Genomic DNA, 17,651 nt, shown 5'->3' with positions numbered 1-17,651 from the left:
TAATATAATAAAATATGTAAAGTCTGAAAGGAAATGTGAACTGGTCTCAAACTCAAAAGGTTCTCTTAAAAGAGCTCAAAAAAAAAAAACCTGTCAGAACCCATGAAATGAATATTGGGAGTACAACACATTACCAACAAAAGATAATCTTGAAGATCACCAGAAAAGGTCTGTTTTTGTTGGGTGTGGGCAAGGGAGCAGGCCAGGTGGTGGGGTGTGGTCTCCATGGGTACAAAATCTGCAGGAAGGACTCTAACACAGTATCAGCTACTTTGCCCTGGCAGTAAGCTTGTAGATCAGCAGAGAAGTTTAAAACTTCCAACATAAACACAGGGTAAAGAGTGTACCCCAAAGTACCAGAGTCTCACAGGACCTGTGAGCCGCCCAACACCAGCAATGACTCAGCTCTATCCCAGTGCAGCTTCTGATCCTAGGGTAGCCACTGCTTTTTCACTGCCGCTTTTCTGCCACTTCCTGTTGTCTGTTGAGGAAGCTTGATAAACCCTCATTGCCCCAAAAGCAGATAGCAGCTTTTCTTTTCTTTTCTTTTCTTTTCTTTTCTTTTCTTTTCTTTTCTTTTCTTTTCTTTTCTTTTCTTTTCTTTTCTTTTCTTTTCTTTTCTTTTCTTTTCTTTTCTTTTCTTCTCTTCTCTTCTCTTCTCTTCTCTTCTCTTCTCTTTTCTTCTCTTCTCTTTTCTCTTTTCTTGTCTTTTCTCTTCTTTTCTTTTCCTTTCTTTTTTTTTTCTTTTTTTCTTTCATTCTTTTTTTTTTGTTAAAATGAGAAAAAAGGCATAGCAGGCTCTAACTATAGATAGCTTCTATATTAAAAGAAAGCAGATTTCAAACCCTGAGAAGACTAAAAACAGATTGTCTCTAGATGAAACCCCAAAGCAGGTTATGATCTGATCCCTACCACATAAGGCTCTCATAGAAGAAATTAAAAAGAATCTTAAAAGAGATACAAATTTATAAGAATGCAAGCCATTTCCCAATTTTTAAAATGGTCAAAGGATATAAACAATTTTAGTAGGTCTGTATCCCAAACATATAGTAAAAAAGAGAATAGGAACACATGTGCAAAAATGTTTGTAGCAACTCTTGTAGTGGTAAGGGATTGGAAATTGAGTGGATGCCTGTAAGTTGGGAATAGCTGAATAAATGATGATATATGAATATGATGGAATATTATTTTTCTATAATAAATGATGAGCAGGTTGATTTCAGAAAAGACTGGGGAGATTTACAAGAACTGATGGTGAATGAAGTGAGTAGAACCAGGAAAACATTGTACACTAACAGCAAGATAGTGTGATGAACATGTATGAAAAACTTATCTCAGCAGTTTGGTGATCCAAACAACTCTTAATAAATTCTGGATGGAAAATTCTATATTGAAGTATACTAATTTCAGCTTCTTTGCTTGCTTGTTTTTTCTTTCTCTCTCTTGCCATAACCCTTTTTAGTGTGATTTTTTTTTCTTTCACAACATTTTAAAGATAGAAATATGTTTTAAAATAATTATATATGTATAGCATATCAGATTGCTTGCTGTCATGGGGATTGGGGGGAAATCAAGGAAGGAGAGACGAATAAATTTGAAACACAAAATCTTATAAAAATGAATGTTGAAAAGTATCTTTACATGTATTTGGAAAATAAAATCTTAGTGAGAAAATAATAAAAAAAATTTGCAAAGTGTTTCATATATATCTTTTGAGCTTCACAATGATCCAATGAATTAATTACTATTGAAATACAAGTTTTATAGAAAAGAAAACATAAATTGAAAGAGGTTAATTGACTCACTCTTAAGTCATGAAAATCATATGTGTCTGAATTAAGATTTGATTAAAAGTTTTACTAACTCAGCAATTTATTCCCCGAGTTATTCTAGCTGCCTCGATATATAAAATGTTCAGGGCATGTTGTTAATCTCTGGGGAATGCAGAGAAGCAAAATATTTTAAATCTATCTGCTTATTTTACTTGCGTAAACACAAACTTATTTTATTCCCTTATCATAGTTAGCCTAAATTGTAGCCATAATCTTTTTTTTTATCTCCCTGCATTAATTTTCTTTCCTGTTCAATATATTTTTCATATACCTTCCAAAATGAGATTAAGTGCAAAAAAAAGTAATACTCAAATAAATTTTAAAATATCTGTATTAGTTTTCTTTTGACTACTCTATAATAAAATCACACATTCTTGTTTTGTACTCACTGCACTGGAGATTATATTTTCTTCCTCCATAACTCTGGCTGAACTGTATCTCAATCCTGGAATACTTCTGCTCTTACCTGTGGAATCTCTAGTTTCTTCAAAGTATAGGTTCTGGTGTCTACTGTATAAGCATTTCATATTTTCCCAGATATTAGCATTTTCCCCCTAAACCCAACATATCCATTTGTATTTATGCTGAATATATTTTTAAATATTCATTTGCCTAATTTTTTTTCCATTAATAGAACTGCAGCTTTTTGAGTATAGGGGCTATGCCACTTTTCCATTTACTTGTATCACAGTGTGTACTTAATATATGTTGAAACTTAATGCAGAGTTGTTGAACTAAATTTCAATTTTCATGTTTTATTTTAATTACTTGTATCTGTTTACATTAGTGACATCATATTCATTCATAAATTAATTTATAATAACTAATTTAACCATCTTCTCATTGTGGGCCATTTAGGTTGTTTCCATTTAAAAGATATACATACAAATTTTTCAGTATATAGGAATTTTTTGTTCAATTTTTTCCCCCAGAAAACTTTAAAAATTTATTTCTAAAATAGATTTATTGAGCTCACTGTATATCTCCAAATTGTTCTTCAAAAAGAATCTGCAAATTTATGATAAGGGATAACATATGCATTGTTTTTCATATCCTCAAATTCTATGATAAAGATTTAGTATGCATAGAGGTATAGAATATTGTATAACATAACATTGCAATTAACAGAAATAACATTACTAGGAAAACATGTACATGTATACATATAGATACATGCATTTGTATATATGTATATTAATATACATAATGCTTATATGTGCACATAAATAATTAAGAAGTGTTTGCTTTTATTATTTGACAAAACACATATTTCGAAAATTGGAAAGAACTCATAGACCATCCAGTTTAGTTTTAACATAAAAGGAATCTTCTCTGTGGCATATTCAATAAGTACTTGCACTACTTCTTCTTTAAGACTTCTCAGGAACAAAAAACACTCCCTCTCAAGAAATACTGTTGTTCTCTCAAGTCCATGAATTTATAAATATTAAGTTATTTGAAACTTTAAGTTATAAAGGAAGAAGGAAGAATTAATTCAATATTTTATTTTCCCCAATTGCACTAAAAATTAGCATTTTTTTTTCAATTTGAGTTCCAAATTCTTTTATTCTTTCCTCCCCACCTCCTCAATTGAGAAGGGAAGAAATTTTACATAAATCATACATATGCAATCTTGAAAAAAATATTTCCATGTAAGCTGTGTTGTGAAGAAACATACAGATAATAAAGAAATATACAGATAATAAAGAAAAATAAAAAAGAAAATAAAGAAAAAAGAGAAAAAGAAAGAAAAAAGAAAGGGAAGAAATAAGAAAGGAAGCAAAGAAGGAAGGAAAAGGAAGGAAGAAAAAAGAAAGAAAACAAGAAAGAAAGAAAGAAAGAAAGAAAGAAAGAAAGAAAGAGAGGGAGAGAGGGAAGGAGGGACAAGGAGAGAGGGAGAAAGGGAAGGGGAAAGAAAAAAGGAATAAAAGAAAGAGAAAGGAAGGAAGGGAGGTAGGAAGAAAGGAAGGAAAGAAGGAAGAGAGAAAGAAAAATAAAGCAAAGGAAAAGTATGCTTTAATCTACAATCAAATTCTATCAATTCTTTCTCTGGAGATGGATAGTACTTTTTTTTTTCCCATAAATTTTTCAGAATCATCTTTGTTCATAGTTGATCATCATAAAATATTGTTGCTACTATACATAATGTCCCACTGGTTCTGCTCATTTCACTTTGCATCAATTCTGAGATCATCTTGCTTGTCATTTCTTACAGCAAAATAGTATTTCATCACAATTATATACCACAACTTATTCAGCCATTTCCAGTTGATGAATCTCTTCAATTTTCAAGTCTTTGCTATCACAAAAAGAGCTGCTATAAATATGCTTGTACATATAGGTTCTTTCCCCTTTTTAAAAATACAAATACTTTTTGGATACAATAGTACAGATATTACTCAGTCAAATGGTATGCATGGTTTTATAGTTTTTTGGGCACAATTCTAACTTTTGCTACAGAATGATTGGATCAGTATGCAACTTTACCAACAGAGCATTAATGTCTTAATTTTCTCATATCCCCTCCAACATTTGCCATTTTCCTTTTCTGTCATATTAGCCAATTAGATATATGTGGAATGGTATTTCAAAGATTTTTTAATTTGTATTTCTCTAATAATAGTAATTTAGACAATTTTTTCATATGCTATAAATAGCTTTGATTACTTAAACTAAAAACTGCCTGTTAATAAAAAAATCTTTTAAACGTGCCACAAGGTTTTTAATATTACACATTGTAGTATAATGATTTTCTTTTTTTGAATGAAAAATATTAGGTTGATAAAAAAGCAAATTATTAGTATTGATTTGAAGCATATATTGATCAATTAAATGTTAAAAATGCATTTCATTTCAAATTCACTGTCATGATAAATATCTGTTATTATGAGAAACTGAGGCACAATCATTTCATATCAAGCATAGGAGTTGCCACAGATGAATAAGAAATGACAGTAGGGTTTTTTTAAATATATAATCACATTCTCTAAAAGGTCTGCTGTTAAGTAACTTGTGACTTATGAATGACCAGATAGAATATTTTATGACTTATTAGTATTTTTGGGAAAAGTCAAAGCTGTAACCCAGAAAAATAGGGAAGTGAAACTTTTACTAAGAAGTCAAACTATTTAATTCACATTAATATTAATTAGTCAAACTGTCATTTAAATTAAATTGATTCTTAAATACCGTTTTCAGTGCTTAGATATAATTCTCAAATCAATAATTAATATAAAATAAAATGGGTTATCAATTCCCAATTTCACAAATGACAATGCACGGCATATTAAGTGGTTAAATATTCTAAATTTTATGACTGTTATTCATCTGCCATTGAATTTATTGATTCCAAGGGTGAATGAAACACATTATGAGCCAATCTGACAGTAAGAGTCTTACACATATCATTTATCACTAAAGACTATAGGTTTTTAAAAGAAGGAAAATGTGACTTGTGCTTCTTATGAAAAGATTTTAATGATGAGCAAATGTTAAATGAATGTTAGTGCAATTCTGTGAAAATGGAAACTATGTTAAAGGTCTTTTCCTTAGATATATGAAGGACAAGATGACTAGAACTTCCTCTCAGGGTGCTGGGATTTAGAGAATACTGACCGTACTTTAAATCCTTTAGCAGTGTAGAAATAATTGAACTTAGCACCAAGTTAAACAAAAATCACAAGTTTAAAAAAAAAAAAAAAGAATTACAACATGATTATTTATCCCAAGTGTGAGCAAAACCTCACATTGCCCTAGGTTTTTTGTCAAAACTCTCTTCCAAATAAGGACATAATTCATGCAGCTTGCCTTAAGCACTGAAATTGCTGGTTGTAGCTCTGCCTTTGTTAGTTTCAATATAAAGCCTATTTCTCCAAATAAGAAGTACAGATTATAAGTAAAATTCTCTCATATCTTAGAAATACAGAGCACAAGAATTATTTATCTGATAATCAACCAAGCATTTAATTTATAAATGAATCAGTAAACTTTTCAAGTTTTATGAAAGTTGAATGATGATCTACTAAGCTGTTCTTCAGATCTAGTCCTAAAAAGAAGTCTTATGTTGTCCCAATCTTTGTAATGCAGTTAGATGTTAATCAAATTAAAAACTCATTCACACTCAGAAGAAAGAAGATGCAGCATTTCACATCATTAATTTATATTTGATATGTAGTCTATTGTCATATCAGCAAGAAGCTAATCAAAAGATGCTTCATTTTTTGTTGAGATAAATGAAAATCCCCTCCAAAATTACTCTTACAACATATCTTTATTACTAGAAAAATCTGAAAGTAAATCTTATTCACTCTGCTGATACATATGATCCAATAATCTATTTTTAGTAAAAGAATATTAATTCTTTTTAAACAACAATAGCAGCACTGAATCAATTGTTTATCTGGAATTATACAAATATAAATAGATATTTTATACTGATATGGAGTAATAAGAAGACAGTTTCTTTGGGCTTAGCCAATACCTAGTTATATAATCTTGTTTGAGTCACTTTACTGTTCATAAATCACAGTTTCTTTATCTCTTCCCGGCCTAACTGCATTATTAATCTCATTGGATTTTTGATATTTCATTTGGGAAAACACTTTGTATACAATAAAACACTATGAAAATATTTTCAATGAAGACCCAAGAAATGAACTTGAGATTTTTTTCTACTTTTACTCCCTTATGTTTCATTTTCTATGCATTATTGACTGGATGAATAAAATTGTTTTCTGCACTTGAACAAAATCATTTTGATATAAGCATATCTTTTGTGGGCAAAATAAAAGCATGTTTGAAACAATAACCATATCAAGTTGGATAATTTGGTTACATATCACATATTAATGTCACATGATTTCCATTTTTTTCCTCAAAGTTTTTTTTTTATATTTTCAAAACTTTTCATTCTATGTAACTTAGAGATTATGGGGCTATCTTTGGTACTTTCACATTTTAGCAGAGACATTTCATAAAAACTTTATTCTTTAATTTTACTGCTCATTGTTATATCCTGGCAACTTCAACAATTTTGTTTGGGATAGTATTCAATTTCTCATGCAGTTTGTTGAATAATTTAATATATTTCCAGGTTTATATCTGTAGCATGGGGATTTATTTTCTCATAATTTATGAAAGGTAATAACTTTCTGATATAAAATTCTGTCCACTAGACATGTCCTGCTAATTATTCAAATTCAGTTAAATTTTTTTGTAATCTTCTGTCATTTGTTTGAATAATACAGTGATAAATAAATCTGACTTCATTAATTATAGCCTTTCTTTAATTAATAAATAGAAATTCTCGACCTGTCCACTTCTATAAACAAATCAATGCAATTCAATTCTTTACTCTCTTAAAGTTGGTTGAGTTCTTTGGAAGTCTGACTATAAGGGACCTTTTCTTTTCATTCTTGCATCTTACTTCATAGGCTCCATCTGAACATAAAGAACTTTCAGTTACATTGACAAACTCTCTTATGTTCTTATTGTAAGCCAAGGCCAACCCCTCTAAGTTCAAACTTGATTTCATTCCCTCATGTCTTCATTAGATTGCTTATTCATCACTTGCATTCTCTCAGAACTTCCACTTTTCCCTATTAATTGGTTCTTTCCATGCTTCCTTCAAACATGTCCAAATGTCTTTAATCTTTAGAAAAGTATTCATTAGACCCTATCATCTCTTCAACCTTTGTGGTTGTCTCCTCATACATATCTTAGAACCTAATGTGTATCTCCTCTTAGATTTTGCCTTAACCTTTTCCCCCTCTTTCTGCTGTACTTTCTTTGAAAAATGATTCTCTGTAATAATTTTAAAATTATATGTGCAAATGACTCACAGAACTTTTGTGTGTGTATCAAATTGATTATTTTGCACATTCTTGGAATCCTCACTCTGTCTCAGAATGAAATCAGCTTCTAATTCATGCATCTTCATGACATAACTCAAGTATGTTTCCATTGTGCTCTCTCTCTCTCTCTCTCTCTCTCTCTCTCTCTCTCTTTCTCTCTGTGTATATATTCATGACCTATTACTTTTTTTGTCTAGACTATTTTAATAATTTTTTGATTGATATCTATATCTATTCTTTCACTAATCCAGTCCAAACCATACTTAGCTTCTGTTCTGAGTGGAATTTGTCAAAGGGCAAATTGAAGCAAACAATGGAGTGATTTCATTTATTAATATGGCACCAAACCTATTAGTAAGGGGTTTTTGTGGTCTGCCTCCATTTGTGCCAAAAGACTCCAAGTTTAGGCTGCCAGTTATTTATTGTGTTCTTATTTTTATTTTGTTTTTTAAATTTAGGTGTGTCTTCCTTCTGATTGACCTGACAGTTTATCATTAACACCTCCCCTAGCCAAGGCAATGCAATCCTTATTGATGGATATGGTGTGAGGAGGAGTTTAAGAGCTCCCCATTTCTTTCTATTACTTTTAACCTTGTGAGGGAGGGGCAGTACCAATCTATAGCTGGGGAAGATGGTTTGGTGTTCAGATGTGGATGATTGTGCCAGTGTCTGACACTTAAGGAATGCTAGCCTCTTTACAAAACCCATTTGCCTCTAGCAATCTTGTCTAGAAAATCAATCTCAATCAGGTTCTCTCTGGGAGATCAGGTCAATCCTAAACTTTGATTATGAAAAGCTAGTACACAAGAGTCATCCTCCCAGCTCTGGTTGCTTTCTGCGTATATGGAGTAAATAAAAAGGAGAGGCCCAGCCTGTGCTGATAAAAATATGCCTTGGGGGCTGGACAAATCACATCTGCCCTTCTAAAGTGGGGTCTGTTAAAATGAGGAAAAGGATAGATTACACAGAAGTATTGGCTATTAAATAATACAACACAAAATTAATTTTCATCACTTCCAAAGAGATTTTTTTAAGTACAGATCTAAACACAAACATATGGCTCCCCCTACTTAGTTTCCTTTTTATAGCTTCCATAATCAAATCTAAATTCTCAGTTTGCTTTTAAAGTCCTACACAGCTTGACTTCAATCTATCTTTCAAGCCTTATTGGATATTACTTATCCTCTTAAAGCCTACAATATAGCCAAATTAGTCTTCTCTCTGTTCTTCACACATGACCAGTACCACTCTCTGTGCCTTTGTATTCACCATCTCCCACACTTAGAATACACTCTCCAATTCCCTCTTTCACAAAAAAAAGAAAGAAAGAAAGAAAGAAAAAAAGAAAAAGAAAATTCTTTCTTAAAGCCACAGCTCAATCACTGCTATGGACATGAAGCTCTTCTTGATATCTGTAGTGTTCTTTTTCCTCAACTACTCTGTTATCTATCTATCTATCTATCTATCTATCATCTATCTATCTTCTATCTACCTATTCAGTCTATCTGTTTATTTATCTAATCTTTACATAGTTGGTATATGTATCTCCATTAGAATATAAACTCTTTCTGGTTAGAAAGTTGTACTTATACTTCTAGTATCTTATAGTATTTGAAATGTAATAGGCACTTTATAAATACTTATTGACTGACCAACTGATTACATGATTATTACTTGTCTATCATGTTTATTTGTCTAAAATATAATTCTCCAATTCTGTGTATTGTTCATCATGTATTATGAAAGTAATTGAGCTCCTTTTTGACTAGGGTATCTTAATTTTTGTATGACTATCTTAAGATAATGAGGCATAGGTTTCAATAATACTATAATTTTTAGAATATTATGAACATCTCTTGTTGTTCATTCTGGTATATCCAAATTGTATTTTAAAACTGGTAGTGGATTGTACTAACATGTTATTGACAGGGGTGTGGAACTGTGTTCCCTTTTGATCTGTAAAATTAAAACTCTGAGATTCTGTCCCCTTTGATTCCTGGTCTCCTAGACTCCAGAGAGTCTATGAGAGAGTGTGTTTCTCAGGCTGGGCTATTTTTAAGGCAAATCACCCACATTGATAGCTGGATCTCCATTCAAATTTAGGCTGAAAAAGCCTTCCAACTAATTTCAACTGGGAGATTCCTGGTCTGATCAGCTCAAACTGCCCCCAACCCCTCACCAAGTTCTGCTCATCAAATAGGTTTCTTCTCTCTCTTTTTTTGCACAATGTGCAAAGCACTATGCTTTGCCTCTTTTGCATCGCTGCCAGAACTCTGCCTGTTGAGAAGACATTCTCTTCTCAGTGAAAAACCTTTTGTTATTTCTCTACCAGGACTTTGCCATTGAAGAAGTCAATCTTTTTAGCAAAGCTGGCTTCTCATCCAAAAATAAACTTCCCTTTTTGCCACCTAAAATTCTTTGGGTTCGTGAATTCTTTCACAAAAGACCTGCGCTGAATAAAAGGGGATTCCCACAACTCTCTGACTGCCATTAGAACTCCATCATTATCATTATTTTTAGAGTAACTGAAAATGTTTAAACATTTCATATAAGACATAATAATTAATCAACATAGATCCACAGAAAGTGAGACTATATATTTTCAGCATGCCAGAGAGGTTTCTAATTTACACAATTTTATTTTGTTTTCTTTTGTTTCTCATATTGAAATGTCCTTTTTGAAAATTCAAATTCTGAAAAACATAGAGTTTCACCATCCCTCTATAATTCCCTGTCATCATCTTCTTTAGTTGTTTTGGTATAACAAGTATATTCACATCTTCAAATTGTTGATGGGTGAAATACCCTAACAACATTTGGGAGTCCCCAGGCCGGTGTTGCAGGTTTTGTAAAAGAATCTGCAATCCCAATCTAAAAGTTGAGGTTGACAGAAGGGTTTATTCACAATGAGCAGTCTTTAGTGGTCTAGTTCCTGATTAGGAAGTTTAGTGAAGTTTTGGGAGACAGAGTTCAATTTTATTTAGCCTTATGGGTCCTGGGGTAGGGATGATAGCCAGATGAACTGAAGGAATCCTTTCCAGGTAAGTTATAGGTGGTGATTATTTTGGAGGTCAGAAACTAAAAAGTGAACTCCAAGTGAATTGAAAGTGGGGATTATTTTAGGAGTTTCCTGAGGCCAAATAAAAGAGTGGGGAAGGGTTGTCAGAAGATTCAGGGTTTTCTGACCCAGGCCCCCCACAAAGATCAAGGGACCAAAGAGTCCTATTACATCAAAACTTTAAGAAGAGCATCTACAGGGTAGTGAAGTAGATTCAAAACTGGTTTAAAAGTCTGGAGAAATAAATTCGCCCCTGACTCTGTCATCAAATTACTTCCCCAAACTCTAAGGACCAATTCAAATTTCCTGGAAGAAATAAGGAGGCATTTCCACAACAGAGCTTTGCCTATAACAGATCTTATTCCCATGCCATTTTGTGTAGCTTTATTTACATTAGTCCTTGCTGTATTTTTTCTGAAAACAAAAGAAAAACAGTAAATCTTAAAGCTTCTTTAAAAAAGAAACACAAACATTTCCTAATGTTTTAAGTTATATTTACAAAAGAAAATTTTAAAAGGTTCTTATGATGTTGCATTTCTAGAGCTATGACAAATATGAAGGGCACACAGTGTTTTATCATGAGGCATTTTTTTCTCTTTTCTCTGAATAGTCAGTAGTGTCTATAGAATAGGTAATGAATTATAAAAAGGGAAAATATTATAAGGAAAACCTAATACCTAGTGGGATTTGATTTAGGAATGTGTTGTTAATAGTCAGCTTTAGATTTAACATTTAAATTCTAGGTAACTAATGAAAATACTTGTTGGGAAAGGATGATAAAGAGAAAGGGGGCAAGAGAGAATGTGACAAGATCTGGAAAAAAAATAAATTCATAAGTCATTCTAATTTTAGGATGGTGAGTGAACCTAAAAAGTTCAGGGGCTGCAAACAAAAATAAATTTCATGTTAGTCATATTTTCCCAAGACCTTCCCATCAATCTCATTTCCTTTTTTCTGAAACTTTTCAGAAATAGTCTTTGATCTTAAATTTTTCTCTTTCTTTTGCATCTTAAGAAACTATTTCATTCATTCATTCATTTTGTTTGATTTTATTGTTGTTTTTAACTAAGTCATAGAAATATACACAGCACTGAATATACAAAGATGAATGACATAGACCTTTCCCTCAAAGAGCTTATATACTAATAGCTGAGATAATGTTTGTACACAATGACTTTTCTACAAAATAGTACATAATTATGCCTTGAAGCAAGAACATTTTGAAAAAGATTTATTCACAGAAGGGTTCATAAAAGAAGAAGCTAAATGGTATCTTGTTACAGTTACACATGTGAAAAACTGAAGTGCTTCCCAGTTGCCTTACATAAAAGGTCTGGATAAGAGTAAACTCATCAAGTGGCCAGTCATCATGAAGGTGAAATTCTTTAGCTAAGAGGCAAAAGAAGAGATTTAAAGTTATTTGTGTTTTTTGTAGCCTAATGACTGAAGTTAATCAATCAATATAGTTACTTTTTGCCAGGAGCTGTGCTGATAACTGGGGACAAAAATATTAAAAACAAAATGGTACTTTCAAGAAATTCATTTTCTAACAGAGTAGGCAACAGAAATATATAACTACATATGTGTATACAAATAATTCTAAAGGAAAAAAAATACACATTTGTAAATATATACAAACACAAGATATTCATATTGCCTTTGCACATATATGTGCATATGTGTAAATATACAATATAATATATGCAAATATGCATGTATGGCTATATATAGAGATGCTTGTATATGTATATATCTCACTACATCTAAACAGTATATAATGAAAAACAAAATATTTATTATTTTATTTTTGATTCCATTCTGTAATAGATTCTATTCTGTAACTGTCTAAAACCATATTTCTTTATCTCTGAATTAATGGCAGAAGTTCGTGAAGTTCAGTTTCCCCTTTTGGAATTAGTTTAAAATTCCATTGTCCTATAAATCACTTTAACTTAAATGTTAACTCACTATATGGCTTTGAATACCCATGTATAATTAAGGGGGATCTGCTTTTTTACTAATAAGCAAGCCTTATAAAATGCAGGTGAATTTTAAGAAGTCTGTTATCTTTGTTCAAATAATGAACAGATGAACTCTATCAATCAACCTTTCTATATCCAAAATGTCCAGCCAGCCAATCAGATTGTTTTTGCCAGATGAGATGCTTCAAACTTTGTAATCAATAATATTTTTCTTTTTTTTTTAACTTTAAATTGTTATTTTTATTTCTTTTTTCTAATATAATTTCTCTAATATCTTAAAAAAATAATAAGTATCAATTAATAAGCTGGACTTGTTACATTGATTAACTTTTCCTCAGTAATTTCTTAATGTTAAAAACATTCAAATTTTTCTCTCTTGTGGATTCATTGATATTAGTAAGCCTTGTGTTCCCACCAAATACTTTTCTTTTTTTTTTTTTTTCTTTGCAAAGCAGGAAAAAATATTTAATGGATTGCTGTTTTCATTTTCCCATTTTAAAAAATAATTATAACTTTTATTGGTAATTTTTTATAACATCATCCCTTGCACTCACTTCTGTTCCGACTTTTCCCCTCCCACCCTCCACCCCCTCCCCAAGATGGCAAGCAGTCTATACATGTTAAATGTGACACAGTATATCCTAGATACAATATACGTGTGCAGAGCCAAACAGTTCTTTTGTTACATAGGAAGAATTGGATTCAGAAGGTAAAAATAATCAAGGAAGAAAAACAAAAATGCAAACAGTTTGCATTCATTTCCCAGTGTTCTTTCTTTGGGTGTAGCTGCTTCTGTCCATCATTGATCAATTGGAACTGAATTAGATCTTCTTTTGTTGAAGAAATCCACTTCCATCAGAGTACATCCTCATACAGTATCATTGTTGAAGTATATAATGATCTCCTGGTCCTGCTCATTTCACTTAGCATCAGTTCATGTAAGTCTCTCCAAGCCTCTCTGTATTCATCCTGCTGGTCATTTCTTACAGAACAATAATATTCCATAATATTCATATACCACAATTTACCCAACCATTCTCCAATTGATTGCTCTCAAAAATGGTTGGATTCATTCACAAATCCACCAACAATGCATCAGTGTTCCAGTTTTCCCGCATCCCCTTCAACATTCATTATTATTTTTTCCTATCATCGTAGCCAATCTGACAGGTGTGTAGTGGTATCTCAGAGTTGTTTTAATTTGCATTTCTCTGATCAATAATGATTTGGAACACTCTTTCATATGAGTGGAAATAGTTTCAATTTCATCATCTAAAAATTGTCTGTTTATATCTTTTGACCATTTATCAATTTGAGTTTTCCATCTGTGATGCTTCCTATTCTTTATTCTCTTGTACTTCTCAAAATTATATGAAAGGTAGAAAACTCTATCTCATGTTTTTTTAATCATACTGACAAGTTGAGAGATCCCCTTTATTAGTAATTGCTATCCTTACCAATAAATTGAATGTGCTCAGAACTTTATGCTTCAGTTTGCCTTAGTTTTCAAATGTAACAATATTATTATACTATGTGATGTGATGTGATAATGCCCCTTTAAATACAGAGTTATTTAAGTAGCAAATGTTTCTTAAGTTGTGACTTGAAGGGGGAAAAAATTCTCTAAAACACTCTTGAATAGTGCTTTTCAGGCATAGAGAAAATAGTGCAAAAACTTAAAGATATGAGAGAGTTTTATATATATATATATATATATACATATATATATATATATACATATGCGGAACATAGGCTTGCTCTTAAATAAAGTTCAATGGTATTAAATAAAATGCATTTATTTAATATTGTGTTGTCTTTGCTAGATCAAGGTACTAAAAAATTTGTTGATTGATTATGAAAATGAAATGATCCTATTCAATTCAAATTTCCAGTGATTACATCATTAATGTATGAGTCTTAATTTCTCCACATTAACAATTTAGGCATGTTTTAAACAAGTTTTCCCAAATAGGGATTCTCTTAAGGAGAAGAATTTTCTACTTAAAAAAAAAAAAAAAGATCTTTTTTTCTAAAGGCCAGATCTATGCGTGAAATAGTCTTGAATTTCTTTCCTGTATCCTCTTCTGTGGATGTGCTCTCCTTTACTTTCCTTCAAAGACAGGCCCTAGAACTAAATATTGTATTTTAGATATGGTCAGGCCATTGTTAATATTCTGGATTAACCTTATCTCTGGTTCAGAGTTTTTCAGACTTATGCTTGGAATACAAAGCAAGTCCTGTGGACCATAAAATTCAATTTAAAATAATTGAGTTAGAATTAAAGACATTTAATGAGCTAAAAATAGTTTTTCTCCTCCATCTCCTTATCCTTAATGTAACAAAGCTGACTTCTTAAAGGGAAACCATCATAAACTATATACAATAAATATTTCTATCATACTGGAAGACAGTAGAACTAGTGGTATCTCCCATATTCTATATGCTACTCTATGTTACCTATTCTTAATCACTGAATGATTTTTTCCTCAGACAAACTGAGAGATGGGAAAGATTTCATCTTAAAAAGGTCAAAGTGCACTACTGTATCCAGAGTCATCTCTCGTCTTCCTGATTTCTGTCTTCCAACTAAATCCAGATGTCTCTGGAGAAAAAAAAGTTATTTTATACACCTGGTCTCATTTAAATATAATGTGCTTGCATGTCAAAACATTACTCTCCTGATGTTTTTGGTCTTCTTCAAGAACAAGTTAAAACAACAAACCATGTTAAATGAAGCCTAAGCTTTATGTGCCTTGCTATAGTATTAATTGACATTCACTAAAATTTCAAGGTTTTTTTCACATGAAATCTTTTTGTAGGTTCCTGCAAGGGAGGGACCATTTTGGATTTTCTTCTATCTCATGTGCTTAGCACAGAATCAATTATGTAGCAGTCACTTCCTAAATGTTTGTTATCTAAACATAATTGAAGAGAAGACTTTTGCCTGAATGAGAATAATAAACTAATCATGTAGGAAATCTTGATTAGTGGTTCTTCTACTTTATCCTAACTATGAATGAATAACCTGATTATAGTATATCCCTAAAATGTCTTTCTAGAACAATTTGTCTCTGTTGTCGGAAATAACTTCACATAAACAATTTTATTTGTTTTTCCTTAGGATATAGAAACATGATGCTTTCAAGCAGAAACAAAGATTTAAGTTATCATTTCACCCTTGGGAAGCTTAATTGTCAATAATGTAAGCTAAATAAAGAATATCCTCAAAAAAGTTCAGGGTTAAAAAATTAAAATGACAACTAGTTAAGTGATTTGGTTTCTTTCAAATCTTTGTAGTAAAGAATCCATAAAAGAAATGCAATTTTATAAAATTGCCCTCAATTATCAAAACCATTAATTAATCATAGATGCAGTGCCAAAATTCTTTTACACAAAAGATTTTTCTACTCTTTGAAGTTGTAGGTGCAGATTAATTTTTCTAAAATTATAAAGCTTTTAAAAACTTTTGGCTTCTAGAGTGCCTTTTTAGATTTTTAATTCACACTATACTTTGCTGCTCCAAATATGAAATACAGACTAGAGTAATGAATGTTGATGGTTGTTCTATAATAAAGGAATCTGAAGAAAATGAGAGTTCATCTACATGACTCTTATGATAAACAGTATAATAAGAATAAGGCAAAAATGACTTTTTCTTCTATTGGTCATAATTGAACAGTGGAATGAGCTAGATAATATTCTTAGTTTATTTCCAATATCATTCCACTTATATAAGAGTCATTGTAGTCTCTAGAAATCAAAGCCAATCAAGGCTGTAAGGTGTCCTTACCTCAAACTGCCTCCTTTTAAGAGGTCATCAGAGACTCCTATTTTGAATAGTCATGTAGGCTGCCAGACAAACATGATTGAACATAAGATTTCAGGATCAGGGAATCAGCCTCTATAATCTTTCCAATAAGATGAAGGACCAGAAGGTGGTACCAACCCATCCACACCTAATTGTCATTGCACTAAGGCTATGACCAATAGCCTCTGGTTTCTTAATTATAGATATCCACTCTATTGCTGCACTATAAAGAACTTCCAGTCTTATTGTCCTCCATGAACATAAATTGTGCTGTATATGTTTACTTCTCAATATAAATGTCATCTCTTTGATAGCAAGGGCTGCTTGGTATTTCTTATAATCTTAATGTTTAACACAGTGCTTAGCAAAAAAAAGTAAGTATTCAATGAAGAATGTTATCAAGGGGTTTTGAAATTTAGAGGGCTGGTTTAAGAGGCAATGTCCTCTAGAGTCCCAGTAAAGTATGAGGCACAGTTCTCTTCTGAATTCAAGAAGGCTAGAAATATAATGGAGGATTTCACATGACTTCTCCCTAAGATCTGCCCATTTTGTACACACAGTCCCCCTTGCTGAGAAGTCTTTTCCCACATCTCTATCTTCTCTGTCAGTTTTCTCTTTACTTACTGTACTTTGGTTTAAATGCTTATACATCTTTTGTTGTTATTGAATCATTTTAGTCATGTTTGCCTCTTTGAGTCCCTATTTTCAGGTATTTTTGGCAAGGATGCTAGAGACGTGTGCCATGTCTTTTTCTAGCCAGTTTCATAGATGAAGAAAATGAAATAAATGAAGTAAAGTGACAAATTTCCCAAAGTAACCACAGCTAGTGAGTGTCTGAGGATGGATTTCATCTCATGATAGCAAGTCTTCTAGATTCCAAACACAGTGTTCTATATACTGTGGTTTATCATTTCTAGTCTGAATTTCAAAAATTCAGAAGTTGACTCCTAAATGTACTCCATATTTCAAATTTCTCTCCTCTCAAGTTTATCCTTTCACTTCTCTCAATTACATACAGGTATGTAACTATTTCATAGCCCTACTCAAAAAGAATGTGGTTTCAAGAACAAATGTGAAAAATCTCAACTTGACATTTAAATCATTTAATTTTTTGGCCTC

Source organism: Antechinus flavipes, chromosome 4 (genome assembly GCF_016432865.1).
Source record: "Antechinus flavipes isolate AdamAnt ecotype Samford, QLD, Australia chromosome 4, AdamAnt_v2, whole genome shotgun sequence".
Classification (NCBI taxonomy): Eukaryota; Metazoa; Chordata; class Mammalia; order Dasyuromorphia; family Dasyuridae; genus Antechinus; species Antechinus flavipes.
Note: the sequence above shows the minus strand (reverse complement) of the source record.